The sequence below is a fragment of the Protopterus annectens genome, chromosome 4.part0, assembly GCF_019279795.1.
Source record: "Protopterus annectens isolate FY-2018-M chromosome 4.part0, PAN1.0, whole genome shotgun sequence".
NCBI classification, from domain to species: domain Eukaryota; kingdom Metazoa; phylum Chordata; order Ceratodontiformes; family Protopteridae; genus Protopterus; species Protopterus annectens.
The window spans coordinates 1568849173-1568861774 of NC_056733.1; the positions used below are offsets into that span (position 1 = coordinate 1568849173).

At 41.1% G+C, this 12602-nt stretch overlaps 1 protein-coding gene across 1 annotated transcript in view; it reads right to left on the bottom strand.

Moving 5' to 3' along the window:
* UBLCP1 (ubiquitin like domain containing CTD phosphatase 1) overlaps nt 1-12602 on the bottom strand; it is a gene marked incomplete in the record, with an annotated part of 598821 nt that overhangs the window by 555796 nt on the left and 30423 nt on the right.

The window sequence follows — 12602 nt, forward strand, 5'->3', positions numbered from 1 at the left end:
GAGGCAGAGGGAATCAAAACATAAAACACAGGCAAAGTACAGTTGTGTACCTACCATAAATGTAGATGTTAGAGTGTATTCACTGTTGCAGTCATTACACTTGGGTTATCCTGCTGGCAGGCGACCCGCAGTCGGCCAGAGTTCCAAAGTCTTGGTCCAGCGTCAGTTGCTGTCGCCTCTTCCCGGACGTCAGTGCGCCAGGGGTATAAAAGTTGCAACCAACGCCATTTTCTTCAGTTTTTCTTGCCCCAGATGTCAGGTGCCCCCAGATAGGAAGGCTGAAAAAATATAAATATGCCAAACAACCACGCATATATTACTATAAACATTTCCTTCATCTACAAGCAAATACACCACATAGGGTGTATAGAGTTGAGAAGTACAGAATAGTCCCAGCAAAGAGGAGGATGGTGGGTGGGTAACCTGGACTGCAACAGTGAATACACTCGAACATCTACATTTTGGGGGTTGGGAGGGTGGCCTAATGGTTAAGGTGTTTGCCTTACAAACACAAGGTGCAGGGTTTGAGTCTCACAAGGGATAATTGGCTAAGCTTAAAATGGCTCGCAAGGGCAGTTAGCTTAGTACTAATCTATGAACCTATGAACCTATTATGGTAGGTACACAACTGTACTATGTTCATCGTGTTTCACTATTGCAGTCATTACACTTGGGTAGAATCCCAAAGCTGAGGTTGGGTGGCTGGGTCTAGATTGGATTTGGCGAGGCTAACAAGCCCTGCAGAACTGCGGTGGCAAAGCCTGCTCTGGATGTGGAGTAGAGAGGTAGGTGGTAGTGCTTGGTAAAAGTGTGCACTGAGCTCCAGGTTGCAGCTTCTAAAATGTCTTTGGTTGGTACCCCTCTGAGGAAAGCTGCTGAAGTGGCTGCTGCTCTGGTAGAATGAGGCCTAATGCCCTTAGGCACAGATTGGCCATGTTGTGCATAACAGAAGCTGATGCAGAGTCCTATCCATTTGGAGATTGTCTGCTTTGTATTAGGCTTTCCTTGTGATCCTGCAGCATATGCTACAAACAGTTGCTCAGTTTTTCTGAAAGCTTTTGTTTTGTCCAAGTAAAATCGTAGCTGCCTGTGTATATCCAAAGCGTGCAGAAGTCTTTCCCCTTTATTCTGGGGATTTGGGTAGAAAGTAGGCAAATGAATGGTTTGGTTTAAGGCCACATTGGAGACCACTTTTGGCATGAATGTTGGGTTTGTTCCAAGAGAAACCCTGTCTTGATGAAAAATGAGGAAAGGTTCCACAGCCATCAATGCCTGTAATTCTGAGACTCTTCTTGCTGAAGTTATTGCTAGGAGCAGAGCTGTTTTCCATGACAAGAATTTAAGATCAGCTGTGCTGGCTGGTTCAAATGGAGGTAGTGTTAGTTTTTCTAAAACAAAATTAAGGTCCCAAGTAGGTACTGGTGCTCCTCTAGGGGGTCTTATATTCTTTGCCCCTCTGAGGTACTGTCACAGTAGAGGATGTGAAAAAATAGGAGGATCCGCATTGTAATGAGCTGAAATGGCAGAGGCATGGATTTTAATAGATGAAAAAGATAGGCCTTTGTCCAACATCTCAGTCAAGTATTGCAAAATTTGAGGTATATTAGGGACCAGTGGGTCGAGCCCTTGTGCCTGGTTCCAAGCACAGAATCTCTTCCATTTTTCTGCATAAGATTTGCTAGTGCTGGGCCTCCTGGCTTCCAAAATTACATCCATAACAGCTTTGGAGAGAGGTGCAGTCTGAGTGGCTACATTATCTGCCATGCTGCCAGGTTTAAGGTTCTGAGTTGGCTGTGCAGAATGCGATTGTTTTGCTGTGTCAGAAGATGAGGGATTTGAGGTAGAGGCCAAGGTGGGCCTTGGGACAAAGTCTTTAGGATTGGGTACCAATGCTGGATGTGGCCAGTCTGGTGCAATCAGGATCATTTTTGGCCTCTCTTGTCTGACTTTTAGAAGCACCTTGGTGAGAAGAGGCATCGGAGGGAAGGCATAGACTGTCAGGTTTTTCCAGCTGAATGATAGAGCATCCACTTTCCGTGCTTGAGAGTGATAAGTCCTTGTGCAAAATTTCTGTATTTGGCAAATGCTACGGGAGGCAAAAAGATCTATGTCTGGGCGTCCCCACTCCCTTGTTATCATGCTGAACACTTGTGGATTTAGCTTCCATTCGTGAGGATCCATGAGATTTCTGCTTAGTTCGTCTGCCAGTGTATTTTTTGTTCCTGGCAGGAATTGTGCTTGCAGATGTACCTGGTAGGTCAGTGCTGTGTTCCACAAAGTCATGGCTTGTCTGCATAGGGGGTAGGAATGCGTGCCCCCTTGCTTGTTTATGTACCACATAACTGTGGTATTGTCCATCTTTATTAATAGTTTTCCTGGATGTATTAGGTCCTTGAAGGCTGTCAGGGCATTCTGTACAGCTAGCATCTCTTTTTGATTGATGTGAAGATGCATTTGTTCCTTGGGCCACGTGCCCTGAATACATTTTCCTGCCATATGTGCTCCCAAGGCATAATCTGATGCATCTGTTGTTATTGTCTGCCTGGCTGTAGGTAAGGTGAAAGGCTGCCCCTTGTTGTGGTGACAGGCCTGGGACCACCATCAAAACTCCTGTTGTAGGCAGGGGATCAAGGTTATGATTGTCGCTAGGCTGTGAAAATGCTGAGTCCAAACACTTTTTAGATACCATTGTAGTTTCCTCATATGCAGTTTTGCATATGGAATTAGTAGAATGCAGGATGCCATGAAACCCAGAGCCTGCAGAATTTTTCTTGCAGGGAGCTGGGTCTTTGTAGCCATCATTTGAAAGTAATGAGTCAGTTGCCTTTGTTTGTCTGGCGTGAGATAAACCATCTGGGCAGTTGTATTTAAGCTTGCACCCAGGAATATTTTTGAGAGGGCACTAGTTTTGATTTCTTTTCATTTACTGTGTACCCTAGGCAAATTAGCAATCTTTTTACAAACGCCAGGTGTTTTAGAAGAATGTCCTTGCTCTCTGCTTGAATAAGGCATTCGTCCAAGTAGGGATATATTTGAATTCCTTTTTGTCTGCAAAATGCAATTACTGGTGCCAGGCATTTTGTGAAGACCCTGGACACAGTAGATAAGCCAAAGGGCAGTGCAGAGAATTGGTAATGCATTGAGCCGGCTATAAATCTGAGGTATCTTCTGCACGATTGTCTGATTGGGACATGCAGGTATGCCTCCTTGAGATCCAAAGTAACTAGTCAAGCCTCCCTGCCCAGCATGGGCAGAAGTTGTCGTAGTGTTAACATTTTGAATTTTGGAACATCCAGGAAGGTATTTAGGATTGACAGGTCCAGTATTGGTCTCCAGGTTTTGTCTTTTCTGGATACTAAGAAAAGTCTCGAGTAAAATCCTTGTCCCTGTTCTTCTTGTGGAACGTTTTGAATAGCTCCCATATCCATAAGAGCAGCAATCTGCTTTTGTGCCTCTGCCCATTGGTTTTGTGGAAAGTTTGGCATACCTTTTAGTTTTTGAAGCGTGTGGAAGTGGAACCTGTACCCCTGAGAAACTATATTCAGCACCCATTGGTCTTGGGTGATCATGTGCCAATTTTTGAGAAAGTGCTAGCTTTCCCCCTAGGGGTGCTGTCAACTGGCAAGAGCTTGGCATTTGCAGAGGGAAGTCATTGTGACGGTTTCCTATAAGGTTGTGATTTGTCTTCTCCACCTTTGGGACTGAAGCACCCCATTGTTTAGGTCTGTAGGAGCCTTGGGGCTGAGACCTGCCTCTTGGGCGTCTGTATCTGCCTCTTTGTGGCCTGTCTGACACTGGAAAGGACCAATTTTTTGAAGGCCAGTTTCTGCTAAATCTAGGTGGTTGAACCTGTAAGAAATCTTTCACCGTTTGCATTGACCTTTGCTTTATCCTCCATTTTCTTTAACACTTCTTCTGCCTTAACACCAAACAAAGTATCATGCTGTAGTGGAGCATCCAATAATTTTACTTTAACATGGTCAGGTAAACTTTGTTCTTTCAACCAAGCATGTCTTCGAATAACTGAGCCTGTAACTGCGGCTCTACAAGAAGCCTCTAATGAATCAAAGCCACATTGCAGAGTATGCTTTCCCACTTGTTCAACTGCATGCAATAAATCCTGCATTTCTTTACTGTCAGGACTTTCTACATTTATAACCATTTTCTGCTTTAACAATGACATGAGATGTTATTGTTGTGTCTTTCGGCTTTTTCCCGGTTAGGGGTCTAGCATGTGAAACTGACAGTTTAAAGCTCTTACAGCTAAAGTAGCAGAAGTGTAAACTTTTTTCACCCATCTGTCCAGAGTTCTGGAATCCCTATCTGAGGGGACAGGATTTTTGGCAGTGGAAGCTTTAACCCCTTTAGGACCCTGAGAAATTGTTTCTGGGTCTGCAGCAGGGTTTTTGTAAAGAAATTTATGAGAGTTGGGGACCCTGTAGTACCGGTCTGGCTTTACTGGTGCAGGGGTAAAGAATCTGGAGACAGACTGGAAAAACATCATCTACAATATCAAGCACAGGTGGGATAGCCAGGGGCCTGTGCTGAGGCAATAAAAGGAAATCTCTGAGCTGTTTCTTGGATTCTGAGTAATCCTGGCTCTCCCAGTGGAAGTGCTCCCTCATGGTGTGCAGGGTTTCCCCAAAAGAATAATCCTCAGGCGGTGAGGCTGAAGGAATGGACTCTTCAGCATCAGAGTCCTCATAGGGAGGGAGAGAATAGCCCTGATCAGAAGAAGAATCAGAGGAAATGGAAACCTGATCAGAAGAATCATAATCAGTGTCTTGTCTAGGCCTTTTGTCAGGAGGGGGATGGGAGCCCCTGATCAAAGTAATAAGGTCTTTGGCCATTTTAAGCATCTGTTTCTTTGGCATGGATGACTGTTCTGGAGAATGCTGCACTTGTTTCCTCGTCTTTAATGGTGTTTTTGACTTTGCTGCTGTAGTAGCCTTAATTGTTAGCTGTGAAGCTCTGAAGACGCCCTCAGAAGCCGGTGCCTGCTCAGCGGCTTCGGACCCATCTGAGGGTATAGTTTCCGTAGGCCCAATACCTTGAGTTTCCACAGGCCTCGGGGCCTCCATGTGGCTGTCTGTTATGGCCTGTGGCTCTGAGGTAGCAGGTGTCCGGGGCTGCGAAAGCACCTCACTGAGAACCGGCAAACCGGCGACTGGCCTAGAAGAGGTTTCGTCGTCAGTTTTGGACCTCGGATGCCTGTCTTTTTGTCTTTGCATTTTTTATACATTCCGGTCGTCGTTTGTTCCGACGGCATTATATAATTAAATCTTCATCCAAAATAATGTAAAGCAAAATCAAACCGACGTTTAATAGTGTGTTTATTGAATCTAGCACAAAACCGAAAACTAGTAACGTCATGATCAGGGCCTAGGCAAGGAATGCAGGAAGAGTGAAAGTCCTTATGAGGTATTTGCTTCCCACAAGAAATACAATTATTAACTTTTGCTGACATCGGTCTGGAGCAAGAAAAAGTTTCCCCAATGGGGTACTTAGCTTTATTGAAGACTTCGGCTCTGAAATTCAATTTCAAAAATCTCAGGAGTTGGCCGACCGGCACTTGCTAACTGCTTTTGCTTCGGGCACCGCGTGGCAAGAAAGACTGAAGAAAATGGCGTCTGTTGCAACTTTTATACCCCTGGCGCACCAACGTCAGGGAAGAGGCGACAGCAACCGACGCCGGACCAAGACTTTGGAACTCGGGCCGACGGTGGGTCGCCTGCCAGCAGGATAACCCAAGTGTAATGACTGCAACAGTGGAACACGATGAACATCAGCTTGTTAACAGCTCATGGTCTTTATCTTCTTTACTTTCTAACTGCCAAACATTATAGTATTCCCCATGAAGCTCTAATTCCAGGGAGAAGGCAAGAGTGGAATCCTCAGATACTCACATTTACTGGCTGAAGATCAAAACAAAGAGTAGACGAAGGCAAAAAAATAACACAACACATTACTGGGACTCAGCAGAGACAGTGCTTGAAAACACAGCAAATTATGCAAAATACATACCATTACATTTAGTTATAAAACACAGAAAATTAAATCCTTTCTACAATACCAAAGTAGGATATGCAGAAAAAAATCATTACAGTTCTATATCAAAAACATTTCAGCATGCTGAAGTGGAAACAAGGCAAAGTACTTCAGTATAAGATTGTTGCAGACCTGGCCAAAACCCACCTTTTTGTCAGCTAATATCAGTACAACATGAAGTTTCCTTCACCCCGAGGTATAGCAATTTCAGTCTTCTTTGAAATAAAGTAGGGATTCCAATGGATGTTATAGGGTTGTCCCTTCCTCACAATCTACAGAAAGCACCATTTTATTGAAATAATGCAGTTTCTAAAAACACATTCACAATGACAGGCAAACAAAGGTTCTTAGAGAAACTAACAAACCTTCTGTTAAAATAGCAGTCTTAATGAGATTAAGGGAGTCAACATTCATTCAGCTAAAATACAAAAAGGGCTTAAGCACAAGGCTGAATATTAAAGTCAACAACTTTGGCTTTGTGACTAAAAATCAATGGCTACAGAAGAACTATGTGACAAGGTGAATTCCCATTGCTTCATATACCTGTGGTGGAGTATTTGCTGAATGAATAAATAATAAATACATAAAAGATCATAAAACTTTTTGATACTTGTAAAAGATAATATCAAGTCATTTTTTTTCAATGTGAGTGAGCACAACTATTTTAGATAATTAGGACACACGCTTTTTTATTTGATATACTTACTGTGAAAGTTTGAGGATCATGATTTAATATGAAATGCCTTGGAAACTTTATATTGCCTACAATGACTCTTTACAGTTAAAAAAATGGGTGCACACCACCATCAAACTTTTAAATTACTCAAGTCTGCCTGGTTTACTGACTAACCTACTACAACATATCAGTCTTTAACAGCTCATTTCCTTTGAATACTTCAGCATCCTGCATTTAGAAGACTGGCACATAAAATCCACAATGGCACTGTCAGTATTCTTGTTCTTAAAGTTTCAGTCATGAAAACTTTAGCAAACAGACAGGAGTCAAAAACGTCTGTTAAAGTCTGAACAACAAAAATATATTACAACAGCATGTAGCCAATCTAGGACACTGTATTTATTTACCTATCAAGACTGACAATCAGGCATGTTCCCACATGGGAAAACAATGGAGCAAACTCTAAAAGTGAATAAAACACACAAAAATACATTAACACGTCTGTAACTTTGGAAAGTGCTCACTAAAACTGAAGCACTCAACAGGACTTCACTGACAAGACATTCTACATTATAAAATAAAATGAAACAATACATAAAAAATACTGTGTGTGGGGGGTCTCCATATCCTTGTACTTTTGGCAGTAAATAAAGTGCAAATTTGTTGCCATGAGTTAAATTTTTATGAATTTACTGAAAAACTCAAGTTCTAATAAAAAGTTGTTACTAAAGGAAGTAATTCTGCATTACACATGACTATACACTGCTAGGCAGAGACATCTGTCACTGACAGCACACACTGCCTCACATATTACAAGATATTTCAGAATTGCACTTTGATGCAATATTGTACGTTTACATTTAGCCTACTTCTCTCAAAGGGAAATGTTAAAAAATAAACACAGAAAAATAAGACATTCTTACCTTTCTGTTTTTATGTATAATCCTTGTAAGTATTAACAGGCATGTGGAGCCCAGCAGCTCTGATCATGGGGAGAAAATTCTAAAAGCAAACATACAGCATGTAAACACAATTCAAAGGAGAGCAAAATGGCTACTTGAAGCAGAATTTGTAACAGTTCCACAGGAAAAAAACAGTGAAATTATTTAAACCCCAAATCAAATGTCAGTAAAATACTGCTCAACTCTGCCTCAAGGAAAACAGTATTCTTATCAAAGCAAAGAACAGAGTACCCCCCCCACTCAGCTCAGTCACTCCTACCACTTGGGGGGGCACCAGTGCTGCTTACACTTGGGACAGGAAAGTAAGGATTCTTTTGAAGTTATCTGAGGCAGTTTTTCCAAAAATAGCCCTTTTGCATGTCTGAGGCATACTGAATTCAGGTGAAAATACTCTGGCAACTGTCTCTGAGACAAGATCAGTAATGTTTTGATGTGGACTCTGATAGTGGTTAATAGGACTGTATTCAGGATGTCAGACAGTAATCTTACAAGCATGGAGGCAGATACCGCTCTAAATACCTTGTCATCTCAGGACATCCTACTTTTCCCTGACTAAGTAGACTGTCAGTGTGTCAGTGTAGTGTCACATCGGAAAACGATGCATAGCATACAGAAATAAGAGATGTGGTCTAAATTCCATGAGGTATTTATTCCTCTAGAAGCAAGGGTGTACAGTATGACAGATTAATCCCTACAACTCACTGCAGCCACATGAACCCCCTTCCTTTTCCAAAAGGTATAAAAAAGCTAATACAAATACCCAAATTACTTAAAACAACTTTCGTGGCCTTAAACTTGTGCAGGACATTCACCCCAACCCAGGTCCCATTCCTACTACACAGACAAACTAAAACTTATCACTCTCAATATCGACAGCATGTGCAATAAACTGACACTCTTATGCCACGTTAGCACACACTAACCCAGACAGCCTTGCTATTACAGAGACTTGGCTAAAACCAAAAATAAGAGATGCTGAAATTCCTCCCCCTGGTTACAGCATTATCAAAGTAGACAGAGCACATAAAGGTGGTGGAATAGCCCTTATTTTCCCTAACAACTTGATAGTTTCCCCATACTCGCATACTATACCAAAATTCTGCACAATCAAAATCCTTATAACATTTCTAAAACTTAACTCATCTAAGAATACCTGCATAGTTGTTTTATACATTACTCATGGACAAAAGATTCCCATTCCAGAAAATACTTGAGTCTGGATATTTGAAGCAATACCGAATGAAATGATAATCCTAGAAGATGTTAGCAGACACTAACCTCGCATCACCCAAAAAGTATAAATCTCCGTGGCTTTATTCAACTTATAAAACACTCCTATCAGATATAGCAAAACTCCACCCTGGACGGGATTACTAGTCTTGAACCCTTCTATCTTTACATCCTCAGGCACATTCCCTGACTCCTTAAGTGGAGTACCTACCAGCCTATACTCACAGGATGATCACTCAACTCACAAAGCAGCATAAGTTCAAAACTATACACAACCTACAAAAATTCAGCTAAGAGGTATTTAATGAATCTCTAAAACCTATAGACTGGTCCATCCTAAAAAGACTTCCCCATAATGATGCAGTTGAACATTTCAACAGCACCTTCCTAAGCATTCTTAGCTCCTTAGCCCCTCAGCGAACAAAAACAATAAATAACCATGGCCCATGGCTCACCAAATCATGTAAAATTCTAAAGACAGGGACAAAGCAAGGACTACCTGGCTAAAGAATAAACATTACCTAAATCTTCAGTTATACAAACTCCACAATCAAACAAAGACAAATACTGCAGGATACAAAAATCATACTATTCCTACATTCAAGATAACCACAAAAGCAACCTTAAAAAATTCTGGTCCTCTGTAAAGCCACTCAACCCAAGAAATAAAAATAACCCTAATCCATACCCCATTATACCACCTCTTCAAATAGCCACCAAATTCAACACATACTTTAGACTCCATATCCAACCTAAAAGTAAACCCAACTCATCCACCCAAACTCATTACTTCTACTAATACCCTCAACACTAACCTCTACACACCCCACCAACCAGTCACTCAACCAAAAACCAAACCATCCCCAGCTTACTTTTGAACCCATCCCTTTGTCTCAAATAAAAAAAAACTACTATAAAAACCTACTACAAATCTGAAACCTTGATTAACCTCAGCAGACAACCTCCCACCAGAATACCTACACTTTGCTGCAGAGGCAATAGCATTCCCTGTTAGCATATTAATAGATCCATAGGCTAAATCACATGTCCCTAACCATAAAGATCACACATTACCCCTTTATATAAAAGGAAGCAACTCCACTGACATCACCAACTTTCATCCAATTGCAATCTTGCCCACCCCAAAGTTCTAGAAAAATGTGTATGCACCTACAACTTCTCCACCAACTTACACACAACAACCTAACTTTCCCACACTAAACATGGCTTTAGACCAGCACACATTACCTCAACAGCATTATCTCTCATGGACTCCGTCAACACAGACCATGACACTGGCAAACTAGTATCTGCAGTATTTCTAGACTTGTCAAAAACATTTGACATGGTATCTCGCCCTGAACTCCTTACAGAACTTTCCAGCATTGGACTATCCTCCTCCTCACTTCAGTGGTTTTCTAGCTACCTAGCTAACAGGTAGCAAGCAGTAAAATGGCAGGGCCCTATCACCCCATATCACATCACCCCCACAGGTGTACCTCAAGGTTCCATCCTTGGCCCATTACTACTGAATGTCTTCAAATCAATAACTTGCACATATCCTCCTGTAAAAGCACTCTAATCCAATATGCAGATGACTCCACTATCATCTGCATATCAAACACATTAACTGATCCACAAGAAACGCTTTCTTCCACAGAAACACAGATCTCCAATGCTGAACTAGTACAGACCCCAAAAAAAAAAAAGCTCCTTCTACTCAACCACAAACCCCAAAGCTCCAACAAAACAAATTTCAAGATCTTTTCAGCCAATAATACTGAAATGATATAGTTCAGCACACCAAACTACTAGGTGTCACAATTGACGATAATGTCAAGTTTAACTTACACATACAAAACAGCACAAAAAAAATGCCAAAAACTAGGCATGCTGTACAGGAATAAAAAACAATAGCTACCAAAATTACCCTGGCCAAAACCTACTTCTTGTCCTCACTGTTATATATATATTCCTTACCCAGTGCTGATTTTTTTTTTTTTTTTTTTTTTTTTTTTTATTATTTAGGAGGCAGTAACACAGATGAAGCAAGCAATCCATTATTCAAGCTTTATTGAAAGAAAAAAAAAATAAATAAATAAATAAAAATTCAACAGATGAAAGACAGTCCCTGTAGCAAAGCATCCTATATAAAAAAACTGCAAGAACTTAACAAGTCACAACTTTAATACACATCCTTCTCATCAGATTCTTCACTAACTGTATATCTTTCACCTGGCCACTACAGGGTTAATTGTGTGGCCTAACCTATGTAGGTCTGAATTCCCACTCGTACAAATCTTGTGAATTCTTAACCTGTGTGTTATGGAGCATTGCCAAATGTAATATCATGAACCTCTTGTCTTGACAATACTGACAAAATACGGATGCTGGTATGCTATGGCTTCTTCAGGACTATTGTTATATGAACTGCAAATGGCACAGCTCTGCCCTACCTAATTTGTATCCAAATTTTATATTCCTGGAAAGGACACACACACACTCAATTGTTCTTTCTTTGCATTTCACTATTCTCAGATAGCACTTCTTGAGAGTACATGAATTGGTTTATTATCTAACTGGTGGCCTAATGGTTAAGGTGTTTGCCTTATAAACACAAGGTACAGGGTTTGAGTCTCACAAGGGATAACTGGCTAGGCTTAAAATGGCCCACAAGGGCACTTAGCTTAGTACTAATCTATGAATATATGAATCTATGAATCTATAACTCTGCCAGCCTTGAAGATCAAGCCCTAAAAGCTACTTGAAAAGTAAAACTAGATTTCTTATCCTACTTATGATTTTTGCTCACAATAGTCTTTCAGTAGACAAATTTCTAAGTCAGCATCAAGCCAAATTCTTTTACCTTTCGTATGTTAAATAGAACTGTAATATTTACTCTCAAAGAAGATTTAAGTTACATATTTGCTGCAACAGATTTGGATGAGCAGGTTCACTGACACAGACCAATTGATAGGATTAAGGCCAGCAGAGATTAGGTAACCCAGCATCTAAAGTTTTCCCAAGGTACTGGCCCCTGCTCCTTGCCCATAATGTTCTTCTACAAATCTCCTAACTGTTGCTGCTCTGTCATGTATTATGCAAAACAACTAGATGCAACAAAACAACACAGAGAATTATGATCAAGTCTTCAATTGCGACCACAGTATTGTGTGTTTGAGACATGGATGCCAAGAAACTTCACCCGGACAGCAAAGCTCAAGAACTGAAGCTTGGCGTCTACGCTGAGAACAAATAATGGAGGGGGGACAATCCGAGACCTGAACATAATTCTTTGTAAATGCATGGAACTTCATCGGTTCCATGTACTACTAGTTACAGGAAAAAGTGTTTTGTCAGCTACCTAAGCTACACTTAGCAAGCACTATCAAAAAGAGAGTGTAACACATCTTACAATTAGGGAAAGAAAGTTAGAGACAGATTACTGGCACAGACTGTGGGCAAAAAGAAAGCAGTTTTAAATTCTGCCGCTGTCATTGGCTGGCCAGTACTGGCAGGCTTTATTGACTAGCGCAATACCTGATCTTAACAGCTTAAGTAGGGGGTACCTAATCCTTAAGATCCACTCTCATGCTACAGAAACACTTAACTGGTTTGTCAGTTATCACCACACTCCATGCATTACATATTGCTTAAGGCCACATCTGGAATGAAGCGGGAGAAGG